The sequence below is a fragment of the Phascolarctos cinereus genome, unplaced genomic scaffold, assembly GCF_003287225.1.
Source record: "Phascolarctos cinereus isolate Bilbo 61053 unplaced genomic scaffold, phaCin_HiC Scaffold_9;HRSCAF=440, whole genome shotgun sequence".
In the NCBI taxonomy this organism is placed as follows: domain Eukaryota; kingdom Metazoa; phylum Chordata; class Mammalia; order Diprotodontia; family Phascolarctidae; genus Phascolarctos; species Phascolarctos cinereus.
Genome location: NW_027556402.1, coordinates 8,561,344 through 8,585,012, shown reverse-complemented (window position 1 = coordinate 8,585,012; position 23,669 = coordinate 8,561,344). Strand labels below are relative to the sequence as shown.

Here is a 23,669-nt window from a genome sequence, read left to right as displayed (position 1 = left end):
TTCCTTTAATTTTTAGGCAAGTTTCTTCTGTTTCAATACAGTGGGCGGGGACTGACTTTTTCCAGTGATGTCAGGGCTTCTGTCTCAGCCCCACTGGAGGGGAAGAAAATTCCTCGGTTTGCTTCCAAATTGTGTATTTTGTGTATTTTGGGGTTGTTTCACTTAGTGGAAACTGGTGAGACTGGTTTTGACTTTTTCTTTACCACCTGAGAGTGATAGCCAAGATTGACATCAGAATTGTAGAACTTGCCTTATGTTGAATTACTGTTTAAAAATCTCACCCCAATACTAATCTTACTTATGTACGCGTTATTATATTTATAATCTATCAGTCATCTCTATCATCTATCCTGTCTATCTAGCTATCTATCCATCCATCCATCCATCCATCCATCCATCCATCTGTCATCTATCCTATCTGTCTTATAAACACACACACACACACACACACACTTCCTAATTAATAGGATCATAGACTTAAAGTCAGAAAGGACCTTGGAAGCCATCCTAGTCTGGCCTCCTTATTTTATGGATGAGAAAATTGGACTAGAGAGGAGTAGTCACTTACTTCAAGTTACGTACTTGAATGTACTAAATGGCTAAACTAAGATTTGAACCCAGATCCTTTGACTTGGACATGGCAGTGTTATGGTAGAGAGTAGCTGATAGAGCTAGCCATGAACCAAAAAGATTTGGGTTCAGGTCCTCCCTCTGACACACGCTGACTGGGCTAATCCCATAACCTTTCAGTATTCTAAGTACCTTTCTAAGACTATAAATTATTGAGAAATGCTGACCTGCATTGGTAGAGGGAGTCTTTTTATCTGGGAGTTCACTACACCATTGAAATCCTAAGTCCGTTTGCTATCTCTGGCTCTGGAGTTAATACTTTTCTCAGTGTAGCGCATTCCCCATTAAAAAACAAAGTAACTCATGTTGTCCAGTGCAGCAAAGAAGTTTTTTTTTTTAAATTTGTAAAACGGGGTTTGGAATGGTTCCAACTATATCCCATCTCATGAAAGTTCATCTTGATCTGTTGTAATGTTAAAACAGAATTCATTTTAGGTCACCTAAGGAGGGGGAAAAGGCCAAGTGAACCTCAGTTTCCTGGTACATTCCTTGATGTTGTATGGCCAGCTGGAGATCCAGGTGAAAGTGTCCCAGTAGAGCATTCATAATGCTTCCATTATTGTTCCCGTATCCCTACTTCAGTGCCATACAAAGGCAAATCAGTTATCCTGTTACTGTGAGTGGAAACTTTGAGCTTTCCTTTCCTTTTTCAATGAGGATCTCTGTGAAATTACCTTGGCAATCCTCCCTGAGAGAGATAAGCTATTTTTTCCGGAGATATGTGCTGGGGTGGTAACATGTATGGTGATTGACTGGGCACAAAGAATAATTCCCTGCTATGTAAAACTGCCTTTCACATCTCTTGTTTTTTGGTGGATGCCAAAGATTTTCAATCAGTTACCTTTAATTTTAGAGGTTCTCTGTTCCCAACCTGACAACTGATCCCACATAGCTTTAAAAATGGATATTTTGGCTAGTTTCATGGGGAATAGCTCTGAGTATCTTAAGGCTATCAGTCATGCATTTCTTGACAAGCATTTATTGATGCTGATGATAGGGTAAGGCATGGCTAGGTGCTGGCAGAACAAAGATGAGATGAAATAATTCCTGTTCTCCGGGAGCTTGTCTATCCCTGGAGGAGGATGGTAATAGGATTGTGATAACCACTAGGCTTCAAGTCACTGCCCCTTGGGTCTCAGTTTTCTCATCTGCAAAATGAGACTGTTAGATTTTGGAAGGGTTCTTAAGGATTGTCAGAAAACTCACGCTCCTTGGTCTTTTGCCTGGAGAGAGTGTTAGGAATAGGCCTGGACTGACTGAAACTGGGAAAATGGTCAGTCTGACTGGTCCAGCTGCTCTGGGCCAAGGGAAGTGGAGCCTGGTAGGAAAGAGGGCAGTTGGCTTGGGCTTTTCTTATTCACCTTTAGACTCTGTCGAAGGGAAACATTTCATTAACAATGTTTTCTTTGGGTCTTTCCATCTTAGCTGTTAGTTTCTGTAGCCAGCTCACATGGTAATAATGTCTCTGAATCCCTCAGGAAGCTTTCAGGCTCTAGGCCAATGGGAGCAACAGTGTTGCGGCAGCCTGGTGGTTTCTATGGCAGCCTCTTTGTTGATGTAACCTGATCCCGGGTTCTGCCTCGGTCTACCCACAGATACACAGATAATATATACATACATTCCTACCTGCTACGTATACACAGTGTGTACATACATACCAGATACATTCCCACAGCATATATACACTAGATACGTGCCCATATCACACCATGTACACATGCAGACTTACTTTTGTTGCTCAGTTATGTCCAACTCTGTGTGACCCCATTTGGGGTTTGCTTAGCAGAGATCCTGGAGTGGTTTTGCCATTTCCTTCTCCTCATCTTTACAGGTGAGGAATCTGAGGCAAACAGGGTTAAGTGACATGCCCAGGGTCACATAGCTATCTGAGGTCAGATTTGAACTCAAGTCTTCCTGACTCCAGGCCTGGCACTCTATCCGCTGTACCACCTAGGTGTCTCCATATATACATACTACACATGTATACATGTGTTTGTGTGTGTATGCTATACACACTCTATATATGAGTTATGTAAACACAATATTATATATCTATACAATATAACACACTTAACATATATATATTCTATAGATATTGTCACACCGTACACATACCATGTATGAGCTATACAAACACAATATATACCTACAACTCAATACATACATTCAATATATATACATATGCTATGTATGTTTATTCACACAAAATATCTGCATGTACACACATTATATACACATTACATGTATGCATGCACTCAGTATATATACCACACACACACACACACACACACACACACACTACACAGTTTTGAGAATTTTCAGAGTTCTTGCTCATTGCTGCTGATAAATGTTAGCAACCAACGCATGTGTTAAGCTCCTACTGAATGCTTCATCAGCTAAGATAAAGAGGAGACTGACTGCTGCCTTGAGCTATTAACTCTTTTTGAGTTTCCTTTCATTAAGTGATGAAGAAGAAGGGAAATATTGAGACATTTTACTTTAAACCATCCCTTTTGTAGAGTTTCCTGCAGAAACAATCAAATAAACGTGAAATATGGAACAAAATGCAGTTAGTTATGTCAATTGTTAACCATTTTTAGCTCTTAAATATCCTGTTTTGGGGCAGCTAGGTGGTGCAGTGGATAGAGCACCAGCCCCGGATTCAGGAGGACCTGAGTTCAAACCCGGCCTCAGACCAGCTGTGTGACCCTGGGCAAGTCACTCAACCCCATTGCCTAGCCAAAAAAGAAAATCCTCTTTTAACAACACTATGCATATATGATATACATTTACACATACTAGAGATATGTACTATATAGAAACAGTATATACATACATGCACTCATATATACATACATTCAATATGTATTCCATATACACATATAATCTACATATATACTTAAGTATATATAAGTATACATATATAAATATATGTATACATACATATACACTTATGTATACATACACACACTAAATACACATATATATGTGCAGACATGTAATGTGTATATAGATTTGTTTTCTTATCTATAAAATGAGAGAGATGGGCCAAATGGCTTTTAAGGTTGGTATTTTGGAAAATCTATGATGTCATCACTTATCTATGTTTAGGGGACTTGTGTCAATCACTTTAAAATTAGATTTAAATATTCCAACTGGTCTGCTATTATTAAGAATCTAAAATTAGAACACCCCATACTAACGTTTAGGAAATAATTAAATCAAGTGAACAAGCATTGATTCAGCACCTACCCTATGCCACATATTATGGTAAGCACTGGAATACAAAGAAAGGCAAAATAACCTGAAAGCCAAAACCAAACAAAAAACCTAAACCCCAAACTAGCCTGTGTTCTCAAAGAGCTCCCAGTCTAATGGGGGGAGGCAACATTTGAACAACTTGTATAGCCAAAACAAATTGGAGTTAATCAACAGAGTAGCCTCTGTTTGAGAATCAGGGGAAATGTGTGAGCCAACTGAGAGATGTCCTTCCAGTTCAGAAATTCTAGAATTCTGAGATGTCCATAAAAATGGTTAAACTAATAATTAAACTTGTGTTGCTTAGATTGGCAAATAGCTTTATGTTTATGAAATGATTTTGTTCAGATCATGCTTTGGCTCATGGCCTATAAAAATTCATGAATCAAATGTCTCATGTGCAGGCGCTGGGCATAAGTTAAAAAAAAATACGGCTTCCCCCCTCCCAGTTTTATTACTGCTTTGAAAAATCACTGTTGGTTCTGAATAACACCTCTTTCCCCATGGTATCTTCCCTTGGAAGTATAAGAAAGAAGTAGAATTAAGCAAAAGAAACCAACAGCCTGCCCATTCCTCACAGTGTGGGCCTCACTTTGTCCCTGGAGTTCATTCCCCACAAAGAGTAGGGAAGAGTCTCACTGTCACTTCTCCTGAGTTAAAACTCATCCTTGTATTGATAGAAGTTCTGACTATAGTCCTTTCCTCAGAATTTAAGTGCAGTGTGACAGAGACAGACTTTAGAGGCAAGGCATGGCTAGGACCAGCGCAGCATGATGAAGGAGTATGTGGGCCGCAATGTACATCTCAGGAGGGAGCACCCACGTTGATGAGATAATATATTCATTCAAGTGGCAAATACAAATTTGATTGAAAAATGAGGGTTGCCTAAAAAAAGGGTAAAAAGTTTTTTTTTAAAAGGCTTTTAACATTTCACACTGCACTTGTATATACACATGTGTGTTTACATTTTTGTGTATCTGTTTTGAAGGAGGATTCATTTTTAATGTTTCACTACCAATTCCCTTAAAAATCAATTTACTGTAATTCTAAAACATAGAGAAAATTAAGATCGGATGGGGGAAAATGACAGGGAGAAGAGAGAGAGGGAAAGAGAGAAAGAAAGAGAAAGAGGGGAGAGAGAGCGAGAGAGAGAGAGAGAGCGAGAGCGAGAGAGATTGAGAGATTGATTTTCCTTCATTAACTGGGAGTGACACATCCTTGGTTCTAGCTAACTGTGTGACCTTACACAAGTCATTTATTAAGTCTTTGAGCCTGTATTGATTGCTCTGAGAAATAAAGACATATTAGATTGGATGGTCTCTAAAGCACCTTTCTACTGTAAGATACTGTGATTTGAATTTTTATGTTTTTAAATATCTTTTGTTTTTAGATTTCTTTCATTTCCTTTCATATCCTTCCCTATTCTCAACATAGTCATCCTTTATAATGAAGACTAAAAAAAGAAAAAAAATTGGCAAAATGCCCCAATCTATTAGCCACATCTGATAAAATACAGTGTTTCATACCTTTGCAAAAAAAAAAAGGAGATATAATCTCAGATCTCTTCTTTGGAGTTAGGCTCTGGGTCATTAAGTGATGCATTCAGTTTTGATTTTGTTGTTGTTGAAGTTACATTAGTAAGTGTAAATACTGTATTCCTGTTTCTTCTTGTTTCATATGTTTTCCTCCATATCTGTCGGCTCTTACAGCTCAGGGCTCTTACAGCTCAGTATTGTCCCGTAACATTCGTGTACCACACCTTCCTAGCCATTCTCCATCTGATAGCTATCTACAGTAGTTCTTTGCTACCACATAAGTATTTTATTGCCTTATTTTTTTTTCTGTCTTTGACCTCCTTGGGCATATGCCTAGCAGTAAATCTCTGGGTAAAGGCTGTGGACATTTTAATCACTTTCTTAGCATAATTACAAATTGATTTTTGGAATACTTGGACTTTTGACTAGTTCAGGGGTGGGGAACCTGCAACCTTGAGACCACATGTGGCCCTCTAGATCCTCAGAGGCAGCCCTTTGACTGAATCCAAACTTTGCAGAACATATCCCCTTAATAAAATGATTTGTTCTGTAAAACTTGGACCCAGTCAAAGGGCTTCAGCTAAGACCACATGTGGCCTTGATGCTGCAGGTTCCCTACCCGTGGACTAGACTTTTGAATGTTTATCACCCACATTTTCAGTGGTCCACAGGATGTTTCTACTTGGTTGCCCCTCACTTTCACCTCAAACCATTCCTATCCAAAGCTGATTTCATTTTCTGCTTGCTTTATCTCCCAAACCAGCTCCTTTGCTCAGCTTGCTTCCAGTTTCATGGGCTTACTCATATCAACAGAGTAGCTAGCCTTTGTTTCAGAATTGGGGATGTGTGATTCAGTTGAGAGATGTCCTTCCAAGCTTAAAATACTGGAGTCATGTTCTATGTGCCTACTCTGTCATCTCATCCTTGTGGCATGCCACCAAGTCCTACCATTTCTTCATTTCCCCCCCATTTCTTCATTTAAAAAAATACATATACACATACATCTCTATATATTCAGCTAACATGCATTTATTTCCTTTCCCTCCTGCCTTCCTCCCCACTGGGGAAAAAAAAGAAGATAAAGCTTTTGTAACAAATATACATAGTTGAGCAAAACAAATTTCCCCATTGGCCATACCCTAGATTTGGGTCTCATTTGGCATTTTTAGTTATCTCCTCCCTCATCGGAGATGACAGCTTTCTTTTTCAGCGATCCTTTGGAATCGTGGCTTCTTTTGACCCATCTCTTGGATTTATCTCTGCCTCTCTGTACCGCTGATACCACCCTAGCCCAGGCTCTCTCATCATCTCATATTTGGATTATCATAATAACTTACTAATGTTACTCCGAGCAAGTCACTTAATCTCCCTAGGCCTCAGTTCCCTGCTCTGTAAAGTGAGGAGGTTGGAGGTGATAACCTCTGAGGTCCTTTGCAGCTCTAGATGTATGCCCATCCGTGATCCTGAGTTGTCTCACTCCCTTCACTTCTCCCCTCTTAATCCCTTCTATTCATTTCAGCCAGACATTACTTTTTTCACCTCACTGTTCAGCCCAGTAACCTAATGTGTGGACTACCACATCAAGGTCCTGGCCAGCATCAAAGGCCCTTTTGTGACATAGTTCCACTCTAGCCAACCTTGCTCTCTACTCCTCCACAGTCCCTCAACTGAGTCAGGCTGGCTTATGACTGTACCATTCCCCCAACTCTGCTCCTCACACAAACCTTGCTTTTGCTCATTCATTGTCCCTCCCTTTATCCTCCCCTCTGCCCACTAAAAATTGAACCTATCCTTTAGGGCCTGGATGAAGTCCCAGTATCCCACTCAAATACTACCAAATCCTGTCAAACAAACCAACAAACCAAAGAAGTATCATAGAGTGAACTGAACACTGAATTGGGAATCCATGGACACTCTAGATTCTGGCCTGGCTAACTTATGAACTAATTCTATGATCCTTCTCAACTTGAGTTATCCTGAGCCTCAATTTCTTCATCTGCCAAGGGAAGGGAGGTGGACCAAGTGACAGCTTGAAAGTTCTATGATTCTGAGGGGCAATGGGCTGAAGTGGAGAGATCACTGGACTTGGAGGCAGGAGGACCTGGATTCAAATCTAGCCTCAGACATTTACAAACTCTGTGACCCTGGGCAAGTCATTTAGCCCCTTTGGGCTTCAGTTTCCTCATTTGCAAAATGGGCTCAACGAAGTCTAAGTTCCCCATGGTGGATGCACCGAAGGAAACCTGTCACTAGACTTCCTCACACATCTTTAAGCTTAGCCTTTAATCTTATTCTTCTGTCTCTGGAAAGAAATTGCAAGTGGGTGCCATACTTTATATGGGAGTGGAGTGCACCTGGATTCTTTGGGAAGTGTTGATGAAATTTATAGGTTGTTGAACATGGGGGCCCTTCAAGACCTCATTCTTGTTTTAATGTTAACCACTTTTGATGTAAGGACTTCTATAAAGTAATACACATTTCCTGCCTTCCTAACCAGGGTATATGAATGCAACAACCTTTTTCTTAATGACCTGCTGTCACAGTTACAGGTATCAATTATTCCAGCTCTTTGGGGAGTCAGTGATTTCATTGCTTGGGTTATTGCTCTTACTCATTCTTTTTCATTCATCCTCCTCACGTCCCCGGGCATGTACTTAAATCCTTTCCAACTTGGTAGGACATGTAATGGCAAAGCTTGTAGTCTTCCTCGAAAGCCTTTGAAAATCCACAGTCATTTGGTGGCATGATGAGAAAAATTTTCTCTGCAGAATGTAAGCTCCTTGAGGACAGGGGCTTGTTCTAATTTCTAATTCTCAATGAGTGACCATCTCTGTGACTTAAACTTTGGGGCTTAGTGATAGGGATTGGACTTGAGTTTTCATTGGCAATTGGGAACTCCCTGAAGGGAAGCTCTCTCTCTCTCTCCCAATGCATACAGATACTTTCTTTGCAACTTTCAGTCCTAGAGTTCCTAAAGCAGTTCCAGGTTGAGTTCCAGGGCCACATAGCTAGTATGTGTCAGGTGAGATTTGAACCCATGTCCTTCTGACATGTAGGCTGATTCTCTTTCTACCACACTATGTTGCCCTAAATGTGATAAGTGCTTAATAAATATTCATCAAATAGCAATTATGACTTCTGTACCAAGGAACTCTTAAGATGAAGATTCTTCTGTATCTTCAAGGTTAATGACTAGAAATATACTCCTTTGACTAGACGATTTTTTTTTTGCAAGGCAATTGGGGTTAAGTGACTTGCCCAGGATCACACAGCTAGTAAGTGTTAAGTGTCTGAGGTGGATTTGAACTGAGCTCCTCCTGACTCCAAGGCTGGAGCTCTATCCACTGTGCCACTAGTTGCCCCCAACCAGAGGATTCTTGAAAACAACTACCTGTAAATAAATATGAGTTTGTCCTTATTTTGAATAAGTCCTTATTTTATGCCAACCACTGTGCTAAGCAATGAGAAGGCAAACAGAAAATTGAGATTGTCCCTGCTCTGAAAGAGCTGGTACTCTTTATTGGGGGAGAGAACATTCCAAGCAAGTTCATCTGCAGGACAGATAAGAAAGCTCCCTGCATCTGTCCCCAGGATCCCAAGGGCAAGGCCCTGGGGTGCTTGGATTGTAAAAGAATGTCTGATGACTGTGGTGAGGGCTTTGAGGGAACAGAGGCAGGGCAGATGGTCAGCCCCAGAGGACTTGAGGAGACTTAGTGGTCTTCCATGTCACAGGATGGAATAGCATTGTTTATTCCTTCCTTCAATCTGTGAGCAGTTGAACAGCAAGAGGGGTGTTGTGTACCCCTGGTGACAGCAGATTTTCCTTTAAAAATCCAGCCATCCTGAATGGATACTGGGATGGCTGGGTTGAGTAGTAGATCATGGGAGATGACACTTCCTACTTTTGGATCATTCGATATAACTAAAACAGAAATAACTGTGAAGAAATCAGGTATGCTTTTTCAACTTTCATTTTTTGAATTGTTGCTTCTTGCTTCCAGAGAGGAGCCTGCCTTGAGGTATGTGGGGCTATTTATGAGTACTCTGAATGGTCCCATCCAAATTGTCCATAGTCTGTTCCCAATCAGCCTTTTCCACTAAGTCATTACTGCCACACCCAAAGCCTCAGCCCTAGCAGATCCAGATTTCTTGCTGGGAATTTAGCAGTTTCTAGTCGGAGTGCCTTCTTCACTGTCACCCTTTGCCCATGGAAATCCAACCAGTCCTCCAGCTAGAGCACCTACTAGAGTGCTATCTCTTTTGTGGTGCTGAGGAAAGCTGACTTGACTTAGAAGAATATGTTCAGTTCCCAGCTTTGCTCCTTCTGCTGCATGACCTTGGGGAAGTCACTGGATGTCCTGTGGGACATTCAGATTCCTCATCTGCTAACTGAGGCTTTGGAGTAGATGGCTTCTATGATCTCTTTCTTCTCTGAGTCTCAGATCTTCCTTTCCTGATTATTGAGACTGGAAGAGACAGAGCTGGATTGGGAGCCACAGGACCTGATTACAGATCCCACTTTGTGCTCTGTACTTTCTGGGGGACATTGGACAGGTTAACTCCCATCCCTTGGATTTTCTTTTTTTTTCTTCTTTTGTTTTTTTATTTGTCAAATGAAGTAATTGGATGACTTCCAAGATTCTTCCTTAAATTGTATGAAATCTCAGAAGTGATTTTGGCCTCTTCCAGTCTCAATAATCGAGACTGCCCAATAGGTACATAACATAAGAAAGTGTAAGAAGCCATGCTTTAAGGTTTATGTGATGTGGTCCTTTGAGGTAAGCGGAGCAAAAAAGCCCTATTATATCGATGAGAAGCCTGAGGCACAGACAGGGTAAATAGCTAATAAGCATGAGGTCAGTTTTGAACCTTTGTCTCTTGACTCCAAATCCAGTGATGTCACCACTTTCCCCTTCCTCTCTGTCTATGCTATGTGTTTTTAAAGTAAAGTAACAGACCCTGATACCTACAATTCAAGGCAATGTCTGTTAATCTTTCACTACTTTATTATAAACTCCCTGAAAGCAAACATTGCTGTTTATTTAGCTTTGTACCCCACAAGAAGTTTGAGCACAACACCTGAAACATAGTGACTGAGAAATGTTTGTTGAATGAAAGAAAGAATGAATTTTTAATGTTTAATTTCTCTGGTTTTGCTGTTACTTCCTTTGCTTTCAGGGTATCAGTAGTTTCAAAGGGGGAAAAAATTGTACTCTGTGTTGTAGGCACATACCTGCCAGAAATAATTTTTCATTAATTTATCATTCTAAATTCAGGCATTTGTGCTTGAGGGAGAAATGTCCAAACTGACATTCTCATACTTTCAGACATCTCTCCATGCAAGTGACTTCTTACTTTGAAAAAAAAATTCCCTTTTTTTCCCCAATTCAATTAATTTTTCTCTTTTTCCCTCTACTTCCCTCTCCCAGTGGAAAAAGAAAAAGAAAATCCTTGTAACAACTCTGCATGGTCACTCACACAAAACAAATTCTCAAGTTGGTCATTTTCAAAGATCATACAAGGCATTTTGAAGTCTCAATTGTCAGGGTTATTGAATGAGGAGTGTTTTATAATGAGGGCCTCGGTTTATGTGACAGTTCAGTTAACCATTTAGTTTCATCAACCAGAATACTGGTTACTTTCAGCCCACTCTTGGAGAATCATTTTTATTAAAACTGTGTCAATCTTTCATTGACCACTTGCTTCAAGGAATGCACCTGGCCAAAGATGACTCAAAGATACTGAAGCGATTGAAAGGACTTCCTTTTTTTTTAAGGTGGATCACTACCCTAATTTGGTAGGGGGAGATCCATCCAGGACCCCAGGCCTTTTTCCTTCCCTGGTCACCACCTGGTTACTTCAGAGGAGAAGTCCTTTCTGGGCTGATTTGAATTGCTTAGAACCAGACATTGTTTCAGAATCAATAGTTAACAAGTGACTGATAAAGATTTCTCTTTCAGATTAGTCCCTTCAGGCTAGGATACTTTCTAAAGTGCTTCCTCAATGTATCTGAAAGGGACTTGAGGTGTGGTGTGGGGGGCAGGTTGTTATCTGATCTCCCTTCTGTTGGGGGTACTTGTGAACCCTCACACATACTTGTGTAACAGGTGGTCCTTATCACTGACTGTCTCATCACCACTGGCCTCATTCAGCTGGTTCCTACTTGCAGAATGTGGATGGTACCAGTTTTTCCCAAGCCTACCTCAGCCAGGCCAGGGTCATGACTTTTCTTTAGAGGCATGGCTCATTCCAGAGCTAAGAGTCCTTTAATCTGGCTGGAAGAGAGAACAATGGGAGGAGAGAAATTGCCACAGGTGAATTGCTCCTGAGGGCTATTCTGGCTGGAACACAGAGTTTGAAGGAGGTGAAAGTAAAATAAGTTTGGAAAGGTAGCCTGGAACCAGATGATAGAGGATGATAAGGTGTGGACTTTTTAATCCTAGTGGGGATATAGAGCCAAAGAAGGTTGTTTAATCAGCAGAGTGGAATGGGGTTGGCCTGTGCCTCATCTAAGAAGATTATTTGTAAAGCTGTGTGAAGTAGGGTGGAATCAAGGAATGGAGAGGGAGAGATTGGTAGTAATCCAGGTGAAAGGTGAAAAGGGCAAGAACTGGCGTGATGGTAGTGTGGGTAGGAAGAGGGGCAGATGTGAGAGACTGTGGACCCAGAACTTGAGGGGACCTGGCAATTGATTGAGTATAGGGAGCTATGGAAGAGTCAGAGCTAACTCTGAGCTTTTCCACCCGGATGACTGGGAGGTTGGGGCTGCTTTTAACAAAAATAGGAGAAGTGTGAAAGAGAAGCATTGAAGGAGAAATTTGGTACCTTATTTGCACATGTTGATTTTGTGATGCTGATGGAATATGGGGGATGCCATACATTCAGTAAACTATGAAATTAAGTAAAAAAAAAAAGGGACTAGTTTCTGTGGAAATGACTCAGTCTCCAGGTGCTGTGCAAACAAAAGTTGTACAATTCTGATTTGCTGCTTGTTATGGGATGGCAATGAAGCCTCATGTTAAAGGGGACACTGAAACTCAAAACCAGCTTTATTTCCTACCCATAAATGAAAGTGACCATTATAGATAATGTGATTTTGAAAACACTTAGGGAAAGACTGGTTTTCAAGATATGTCAAGTGAAAAAAAAAGAAATTACTATTATTAGACAGAAAGACAGAACAAAAGATAGCAATTATAAACCCATACGCCCACTTAGTATTCTTAATAAAATCTGTGAGTCACTGTGGTATAGTGAATAGACGGCCTCTCTTCTCCCCTCCTTCCCTCCCTTCTCTCTCTCTCTCTTCCCTCCCCCTCCCTTTCTCCTTCCCTTTCCCTACATTTCCTTTCCTTTATCCCTTTCCTTTCTATCCTCTCCCCTTCCCTCCTCCTTCTTCTTCCCTTCCCCTCCCATCCTCTCCTCTTCTCTTCTTCTTCCCCTTGCTTTTCTGATGCCAGTGAAGTCACAGGTGCAGTCCCTATCCCAACAACATCTTTATGAAAATGGTCCTTGTCTGCCTGTTCTGAAAGCCTCCTTCCTTAATGAACTTTGAGAAGGAAACAGGCAGGCTTTCTCAGGCACTTTTCTATAGCAGGTCTCAGCTCCTCCATCACACAGCTGACTGAGAGCTATAGTGAATGAGGTAATCAGACCCTTCAAGGGCTATTCTTGGTGGATTACAGAAGAGTCATTTGGCTCAGTAGAATATTCACTCTTAAAGGTTTTCTTCCAGAAAGGTGCTTCTGGTGAGTATGCTAAGGTCACACAAGATTCCATGTCAGAACTAATCATAGAAAAAGGCTTGCTCAAGAATTCACCGAGCTGCCAACTTCAAGGGAGGCATGAACCAGGGAGCTACAGACTCTGAACAGCTCTTTCCCAGTGGCATTGAGATCACCTGTGGACAAGTCCAGTAAGCATCCTCTGCCTCAGTTTCCTCATCTGGAAAATGGGAGTAAGAATATTCCCAGTCCTCCCGAGGTGGTTACGGGGGGTCACATGAAGTCATATTTGAAAGGCTTGTAAATGTCAATGCTTCATATAAATGGCGGCTCTTCTCATTCCTGCATGTGAGAGACTTTTAAGTGCTACCTGAATGAATGAAGATGGTTATTCTAAGTACTGTAATAACTGCTGCTATTATGTGGCCTTAAAGAATATCTGGAAGGTTAAGCTCTGCCAGTCGACATAATACATTTTTTGTATCCACTAGGCAAGGAAAGTAGAATAGGAGGAAATTTTTTATTTCAAAATCCTTCTAGTGTTAAGGTTTGCAAAGTCGATAAGTATGTTTTCTCTGGAGCCTTACAACAACCTCTTGGGTGTTATTTCCATTTTGCAGATGAGGAAACAAGGTATCAGATGAAATGACTTGTCCATGGTCATACAGCTAGTGTCTGAGGAAGGCTTTGAACCTGGGTTTCCCTGATCCCAAACCCTGCGCTTTAGCCATGGCCTGGTGTTCTTTGGTTAATCACTATTCTAGAGCAGAGCCTGGAAAGAGGGAGATACAAGAAAGTCTATTTGGATGGTGCAGAGAAGAGGAGGGAAGGAAGGCTTCTGAGCAAGGGAGATGGGCCAGGCTAAGGCTGAACAACAAAGAATGGGTCTGGAGCAACCAGGGCTCTTGACCCTATTTGTCTGATTTCTTTCAGTGAGGCAGTTGGGGTTAAGTGACTTGCCCAGAGTCACACAGCTAGTGAGTTTTTATGTGCCTGAGGCCGAATTTGAACTCAGGCCCTCCTGACTCCAGAGCCAGTGCTCTCTGCATTGCACCACTAGCTGCCCCCTATTTGTCTGATTTCTTAGAAGAATTACAGCTTTGGCATCACAAATATATATTTAGATACAAAAGAAAATATGGCTCTGCTTGATACCTGTTCACTGCTGATAAAGGAAATCAACACATCTGGGAGTTTGTTGAGACCCTGGTGTGGATGGACTGCTGTTACTGACTTAGAACAACCTTGGTCCACACCTCAGGTTCACTGACCTAGAGCTGAAAGAGACCTCAGAGGCCATCTGGTCGAACTTCTTTGTTTTACAGATGGGGAAACTGAAGCCCAGTGAGGTCAAGTGACTTGCTCAAGGACACTCACATAGGCAAGCAGTTTGAACTCAGGTCCTGCCTCCAGACACTGAGTGCCTCGTCAGGACCTATTGAGCAACCGACATTAATGCTTGGCCCAATTTAGCAATGGTGAGAGAGTGAAGGGGCCCGAGGAATGTGTCCTTGCAGGGCCTGATTCTCTCCCAGGGCTTCAGGTAGAATGCTGATGAAATTACTAACAGCAAGTCCGGCTCTATTTTCTGCTTTTTCTGTGTCCGCCTGGGATGTTATTCTTGCTGGCGGCTAGGTGCAACTTCACTCGGATCTTTTGAACATCAATGATGGTTTAAAATATTTCATACTGAGTCACTGTTAGCCACTCTTAGAGAGAATTGTGAGTTTTTAATGTGTTCCTTTCCCCCCTTGGAACTATGGAGCTGGGGATATCAAATGGCGGACCTAGAGTCAAAAAGACCTGATTTCAAATTCTGTCTCAGGCTCGGCAAGTACCTAAGTATCTAACCTCTGCCTCCGTTTCCTCATCTGTAAAATGGGAATAATAATAGCACCTACCTACCAGCATTGTTGCGGAGATAAAATGAGATATGTCTAAGGCTCTTTGCAAATCTTTAAATGGTATATAAGTGCTAGCTATTATTGTTATTGTTATTATTAAACTGAAGGAGGCCAAAGATGTTGGGAGCCACAGACAGACAATAGAAAGAAGAAAGCAAAATGAGAAGAGTCAGGAGGACCTGAGTTCAAATCCGGCCTCAGACACTTCTTAGCTGTGTGACCCTGGGCAAGTCTTTTAACTCTGTTTGCCTTAGTTCCTCATCTGTAAAATGAGCTTGGAGAAGGAAATGGCAAATCATTCCAGTATCTTTGCTAAGAAAACCCCTAAAGGGGTCACTGAGAATTGGGCACGACTGAAACGACTCAAGAACCACAAGTTGCTGGTGTGTGATAGAGGGGAGTCCTTCTGGGTCTGGGCTGGACTTGTTGGCCCCTGAAGCCAAGCTCTGTGACATTGTGAAAGGGGTAGCTGGCGATCAGAGGGAGAGAGCTAGGACTTCAGGCTTCCCCTCGCCCTCCCCTCCTTAGGTGCTTGTGGGGTGGAAGTTAGAGGCCTTACTGTGTGCTGCGCATTGACCTCAAGGCTGGGGGAGATGACAAACTTTAGATAAGAAATAGTCTCTGCCCACCAGGACATTACTGTGCCTCACGGGAACAAGACGTCCACAGGAATAGCGGTAAATCCCGTGTTACATGCTAAGGACATTAGAGACTTACAAAACCAAACTGAGTCATGTGCTGACTTGGGTGTGGAGGCCTCCCCTGTTCCTAGCTGCTTTCTTCTAAAAAGAAAAAAAAGCCACCATCAGGATTGCCCAGCTGACCTTTCCTTGCTCTGTCCCAGGGCAGAGGATTCCCTTTGGGGGCTCTGATGGCAAATCCATGCTTTCTGCTTCATGGTGGATTGGGAAGTCAATGCTGGAGATATGGACTAGGCTTGGGATTTCATTGTTATGAGGAATTCCCAGATGAGGACACTCCTTCCACTAGTGCAAGTGATACCTTCTCTGCACATTCCAGCCCTTGAGAGTTGCCTCGAACATTGAGCTGGTATCAGAAATGGGATTTGAAGCCAGGTCTCCTCTGACTCTGAAGTCCGGTATTCTCTCTGCTATCCCACCCTGCCTCGTTCTTGATAACACCTAATAATAGCTAGTATTTACATGGAACTTTAAGGCTTACAAAGCTCTTTACAAATATTATCTCATTTGATCCTCACAATAGCCTTGGGAGGTAGGTGCTATTATTTATTATACCCATTTTACAGATGAGGAAAATGAAGCAAACAAAGGTTAAGTGACTTGCTTGGGGCCACAGAGCTACTAAGTGTCTAAGGCTGGACTTGAACTCAGGTCTTCTAGAATTCAAGTGTAGTACTCTATGTAGTATGCTATTATGCAACCACCACAGAACCGAGAATGTAAAAGGGACCTTAGAAGCCTTCTCATTCAACCTATAGCTGAGATCCCGTCACCAGCATCCCAACAATGTATGGCTACAGGGCTGACAGATTTCCTAAGGCCATCAAATCCAGCTCTCTGCTTCTAGAAAGGCTTCATTTAAATTGTTCCAGGTGTGTGTGGGTGTTTTTATCTGAATCTGAGGCACACCGACATTTAGTGTGCCCAGGGTCATATAGCTAGTAAGTAAACTGAGGCAGAATTTGAACCCAGGTCTTCCTAACTGCAAACCCTAGTGCCCTTTACCCACTATGCTGTGTTGTTTCTTGAAGGCTACAGGTTGTGCTTCGATTAGACTGTAAGCTCCTTAAGGTCAGGGACTGTCTTTTGCCTTTTTTTGTATCCAATTGCTTAGCACTGTGCTGGGCGTGTAATAGGTGATTAATAAATGCTTTTTGACTTGATTAAACTGTAAAGGCTTTGTGGTCCTGAAGGACTAGCTTTACTAAGTCCAGAGGGGTTCATTCATAGTTTGGCCTCAAGATGGTTAATTCTTTAGCCAAAGGAACTCCTATTTAAAGCCTACATCCAGAAGTGCTTTCCCTTAACAAGAGGAGAATTGGATACAACTACTCAGATAGTCAACAAGCATTTATTAAGCACTTACTGTGTGTTAGGCACAGTTGCTAGGAGATATATGTGTGTGTGTATGTGTGTGTGTGTGTATTATATATATATATATATGTATATAAATATATATATATATATATATATATATATATATATGTATATAAATATAAAGGCAAAAGACAGTTGGCTTTGACTATACAAGGTACACACCAGTTACATGCAAAGCAGAAGTAATCCGCTCAGAACTGACAGCAGATGTTAGGGAATTCCCTGAGTAGACATTTATTAACCATGCAGTGTATGTCTCCTGACTTCATGGAATGAATGTACAATAAATACCAAATATATAACATCTCCCCTTCACTCTACTCCTATGTCTCTGCCCTTATTCAGGCCCGCATAACCCAAAGTTTGGATTATTGCAATGACTTTTTAACTGGAGAAGGAAATGGCAAATCACTCTAGTTATCTTTGTTAAGAAAACCCCAAATGGGGGCAGCTAGGTGGCATTAGTGGATAGAGCACCAGCTCTGGATTCAGGAGGATCTGAGTTCAAATCTAGCCTCAGATGTATAACACTAGCTGTGTGACCCTGGGCAAGTCACTTAACCCCATTGCCTAGCCAAAAAAAAGAAAAAGAAAAAGAAAACCCCAAATGCAGTCATGAAGAGTCAGGCATGACTGAAATGACTGAATAGCAACAGCAGTGACCTCTTAATTTGTCACCTAGCTTCCAGCACCTCCCTTTTCAAATCTATTTTCTATATAGTTGCTAGATTGATATTTACAAAGCACATATCTGAGCAAGTTACTCCCTTACTCAGAATCGTCAGTAGCTCCCTATTGTCTCTAAGCTAAAATAGAAAATTATCAGTCTGGCCTTTAAATATCTCTCCAGTTTGACTCCCCCAAGCTTTTCAATATTGTTTAATATTGTACCCCTTCCCACTGTCTCTGTTCTAGTTAAGCTGTCCTTCGATTGACCTTCTTCTCCTGCCTCTGAGTCTTTTCATAAACTTCCTCCCATGTCTAGAACATTCTGACTCTTATTTCTGTCTCAAAGAATCCCTGGCTACCATTAGGAGTCCAGCTTATGTCCTGCCTCCTCTCAAGGTGATCCTCTCTGGGAATGTTCCTTCCTCTTGAGATTGCTTTATTTTTCTAAAGTACATATATAATTATTATATAATATATTTATAATAATAAAATATTATAATCATTTTACAGTATAAAAACTTATAAAATACATTTATAATTATAACAATAACTATTATAAAGTATTATATAATAATAACTAGCACTTATATAGCACTTGAGGTTTGGAGAGTGCTTTACAAATCTTATCTCATTTTATCTTCACAATAACTAGGAGGTAGATACTGTGATCTCCATTTTGCAGATGAAGGAACTAAGGCAGATAGGTTAAGTGACCTCCCCTCCCCCCTCCCCCATTACACAGTGCTAGGAAGTTATCATACAATATTCGAACTTGAATTTGAATCTTCTTCTGACTCCAGGCCCAGTGCTTTATTCCCTAGCTCCAGTTTGCATTTCTTTGCATATACTTTGCATTTACTTGCAAATGTAAGTACATTTGTGTGTACAAGTCATATCTTCCCTCAGAAGAATGGAAGATCTTCCAGGGTAGGGACCGTTTCATCTTTATATGAGGCAGCCTTGTTGTTTGGTCATTTTCTAGTTGCCTCCAACTCTTCATGACACCATTTGGGGTTTTCTTGGCAAAGATATTGGAATGGTTTGCTTTTTTCTTCTCCAGCTTCTTTGGCCGATGAGGAAACTGAGGCAAATAGGCACAGTTAGTAAGTATCTGAGGCTGGATTTGAATTCAGGAGATGACACTTTCTGATTCCAAACCCAGTGCTCTATCCACAAGGACACTAGCTGGCGGCACATAGTAGAGTGAAGGCTTAACAAATATTTGTTGAATTGAATTGGAAATGTGATGCTTTACAATAAATATTTCAGATCTTTATAGGCAAATCTATATAATAAATGTTTATTAGATAATATTATATATCTTGTGCAATCCAATATTCCTCTGAGCTCTAGTTTCCTGATTTGCAAAATGGGGATGATAACTATGCTTTTGTTTTTCTCTTCTGTTCTTTTCTTGATATCCCTCTTCTTATCTTCTGTGCCCTGTATCCCTAAAACACCTATTGCTTTGTACTTCCAGTGAACAGACTGGGGAAAACTGACCTGAAGTTATCCATTAGTCCCAGACAAATGGCTCTCAACTTCTTTTAGAAAGGTCATTGATTATGAAAATAATCAAAGCCCCTAGGGGTTTGAGAGGGAAGTACTCTCCTGGAATGGTTGCCTGCTGGGATCACTTTCATCTGAGTGGAATTGACCAGCCCGCCTAGCATTGCCCCATTATCCGAGGTATAATTTCACCAGGGTAGGCACTCATGATATGTGCTTTCTTTTTCCACTGTGCATTTGTGGTTTTAAAAATTCTGATTTCTACTGTGTACTTTTAGAGAATAGCTTTCTTCCCTTCCAGAAAATCAGAGGGCTGGGGTAGACTTTTTTTTCCCAAGGTAATAATTAAAGGATGAACTGTGTATCTCTGCAAAACTTTTTTCCAAGGGGGCAAATGAGAACTCTTTGGAAAATGTTAATGCTAAAGGGAAAAGGGAGATATTGAGTATGGCTGCATTAAATTCAACAGCTAGGAGCTGGGAGCCATCTGTGTGGTAGGCATTGGCTATAAAAGATAAACACTAAAAGATCTTTACCTTCAGGGAAATTATATCCTATCGAATATGCAAAGTTATTTCTGGAGGGAGAGGGTGCTAATACCCAGGGATGGAGAAACACCTCTTGTAGGAGCTATATAAAGGTTAGGTGAGAAAGGTGTGCATTTCAGACTGAGGGGACCACTTGTGCAAAGGCTTGGAGACCAGAGATGACAGTTATACACAGAAAACATCTAATAAGCCACTTTAATTAGAACAAAGGGTAAGTGAGGGGCAATAGGATTAAATAAAATTACCGAAGTAGGGAGGAGCAGGCTTGTGAAGGACCTTAAGTGCCCAGCTTTTGGGCTGTCCTATACACCATAGGGAGTCACTGAAGATTTGAGTGGGGGGGGGTGTAAAAAGCAGAGTTGTTCAGGTAGAATGAAATGAATATAATTGAAATAAAATTTAAATCTGTGAAGAAGCTGTTTAGAGTTGAGACACTGAGTTTCTCAAGAAAATGAGAGAACTATTCTTTGTTGGGAAGGGAAGGGGTTTGGAGGGAATCACCCCTATAGAATTCTTCCACCCTGTGACTCATATTTGTGAGTCACATATGGTCTCCAGATGTTACCATGGCCTTGAGTTGATTTTGAGTGTGATTCTGCTAACATAGCTTGGAAGGAAAATATTTCTTCAGTTCTGGAAAGTAAGCGTTCCAATAATAATTTTCTTGTTTCTCTTTGGCTGTGGGATGTTTAGAGCACTCCCCACACTGGTTCAGCTTGAGTGGAGAATCCATGTTGAGGGTAACATAGTGGTGACTCACCGCCGTGGTGATTTTTGGTTTGTTTCAGGGAGTTTGGTTTCCATGGTGTCTTCAGAATTGATAGAGGTGATCTCACTGGGCAGAGAAAACTTGGTAGTAGAATAGGTGATTCATTATCACTGTCTCTTTGAAGGAATCCCTCTTAAAGACCCCCTAGTTTCTTTTTTTCCCTTTTTTCCTTTTTTTTAAACAACTGGAGTTAAGTGACTTGCCCAGGGTCACACAGCTAGTAAGTGTCAAGTGTTTGGTTTGAGGTTGGATTTGAACTCAGGTCCTCCTGACTTCAGGGCTGGTGCTCTATCCACTGTGCCACCTAGCTGCCCCTCTACTTATCAGTTTCTTAAGCATTTTTTTCTGTTTCCTAGCACAGTGTCTGGCTCATTATAAGAACTTAATAAATTAATGTATTAATAAATTATCCTTATCTATTTGATAGCCTTTAATTTGATGGCAACTCAAATGTGAGTTTATGAAAGAATAGTCTCAGATACATTGTGTTCTGTTTTTGAGTTCCCTCCATTTCCCTTGTTTAATTTCTCTGTCCTTTTTCTAGGACCATATAGCTTTTCATCATTCTTGCTTTAGAGTACATTTTTTTCTAGGTTTTTTCAAGTATCAAGTATTTTTTAAAAAATCAATCTGTCCCTCCCATTACCCTCTACCCCTCCCCCCCATCTATCCAAATCAAAAAACAAACCCTCCACATAAATCTCTCAATACATATCCAGATAGCAGGACAAAGCCCTTTTCCCCATTAGCTGTGTTTGAAGGTGTATGCCTCTTTCTGCATTTGAAGGTCATCGATGAATTACGTATTTCATCTTCATTCTTTCGGGCTCATGATTTCTCATTGTGTCAGGTCAGAGTGCTAAGGTCTCTTCAAAGTTGTTTTTCTGTAGAGTACATTTTGATAGCTAAAGCATCTATTGAGCACTCACTGTGTATCCAGCTGGAGATGCAATCAAACAAGACACTGCCTGTCCTCAAGAGACTTACATTCCAGTGGGGGAAACCATATAAAACAGAAAGGGGACCTAGAAAGTAGGGGGAGGGGAAGAATACCATTTGGGGAGGACGGTAAGCGTAATGGCTTGGTGTGTGAAAGTGTGTGGCAAAGTCCAAAGAACTGTGATCTTAGGATCTTTTATGCACTTAACCTCTCCATACCCCAGTTCTTTCATTTATAAATTCAGATGAGTAGAATAGATGACCCCTAAAGCAGTGGATGGGGAACCTGCTTGAGGACCCTCCAGGTCCTCAAGTGCTGCTCTTTGACTGAATCCAAACTTCACAGAACAAATCCCCTTAATAAAAGGATTTATTCTGTAAAACTTGGACTCAGTCCAAAGGCTATACCCAAGGACTCAGAAGGCCACCGGTTCCCCCCCTCCTTTGCTAAAGTGATGACCTACAATCAGTCCTATAACTTACCCCTTGAGGAACTGAACCACAGTGTTCTTGATACATTTATTCTAAATGGAATCACATGACCAAAGACAGTTGCAACAAAACGGAAGAATGACTCATAGGGTCTTCTTGGAGAGACTGACTAAGAGGTGGCCAAGTTGATTTCGTTGTCTCTCTAAGAATACCAAGACACTTGGTGACATGGGCTACTGGGCCACTTTGTAAAAAGAGAGCTCATGATCAGGGTTTTTGAAGAGGCTGCCATGAAGGTAATTACAGCCTGTACACCACCATCTAGTGAAAAGGATGAGCAGGGAGGAGAACAAGCCCTTCCTCTTATCTCATTCTGTATCCATGAGGAAGTAGAAAAATCCATGAGATCATCCAAATTAAAGGATCACAGGCTGGGATACTCTGACTTCAGTGCACATCTGGGCATAAGGGAAGATGGCAGGAGGAATGGGGAAAATATGGTGCAGGATCTAGAAATAAAAGCAGTCAAAAGCAGCCAGCCTACACAGAAGCCTCACACCAAAAAATCATGAATACTTTATTCAGCAAAAGCTCTGAGAGGTGCTGGAATAGCAGAATGTGAAACAGGATCAGCGTAGACAGACTGGAAGACACCTGGAGTTAGCCCTGTGGTAGTTTGGTATTGACCATCTCTGTAGGCAGCTAGGTGGCCCAGTGGTGCACTGGGCTTGGAAACAGGAAGACTTATCTGCCTGAGTTCAAATCCAGCCCCAGATACTTCCTAGCTGTGTGACCCTGGGCAAGTCGCTTGACCCTATTTTCCTCAGTTTCCTTATCTCTAAATGAGCTGGAGAAGGAAATGGCAAACCACTCCAGTATCTTTGCCAAGAAAACCTCAAATGGGGTCACAAAGAGTGGGACACAACTGAACGACAACAGCAACATCTCTTTAGTAGCAACATGCATTTAATGGGGCATTGCAAACCCTAAGGCACTATGGAAATAGAAGTTGTTGTTGAAATAAGACCTGATGTAGGTTGTTTTAGATTTTACTGGATCCAAACATTGCTAGCCAAGCAGCAAAGGGAATAGGAAGTTGATTTTAAAGAGGAAAGCATGAGTACGTCCGTTTTTGGAATGGTGGGGTCATGGTGGAAGCTTGTTTAGAAGTGAAAGCAATGATTCTTTGTCTTTGGTTTTCTTTTGCCTCAGGTCTAGTACACTGAGCAAATCTAAGCAGGGAGAGATCCAGTTGGTGGAAGAAAAGACAGATTTAGCACACAGGCCCCAAGAATAATTCATCTTATGTGTGTTTGACAAGGGCAAAGAAGACATCCCTGCCTCCCAACTCACAAACTGAGCTCTGCTAGGGCATAGGAGGGCCAAGAATGAAAGCATCACCTTGGAGTACTGGAACAACCCAGAAATAGTCATGCCTCCCTCCATGAGCTCGGTGCATTCAGGCGTGTTGACCTCCCCACCTCCCCAGCCTCAGCGACCCGGCTTCAAGTCATGGGAGACAGACATCCCTTTCACCTCCTAGTGGGGACCGTAATGTTATACCACACAGCCCACTGGAGTTTCTTCTATAAGCCACAAAATATGGCCCAGATGCAGACTCCTCTGTTTAGCTTTGAAAGCCCTTTATGGTATGGCCCTAACCCATCTTTCCAG

At 41.5% G+C, this 23,669-nt stretch overlaps 1 protein-coding gene across 1 annotated transcript in view; it reads left to right on the top strand.

Annotated features, from left to right (window-relative positions):
- Nucleotides 1-23,669, top strand: part of ANXA5 (annexin A5) — a 56,247-nt gene that overhangs the window by 1,741 nt on the left and 30,837 nt on the right. The gene's annotated exons all lie outside the window — the stretch shown is intronic.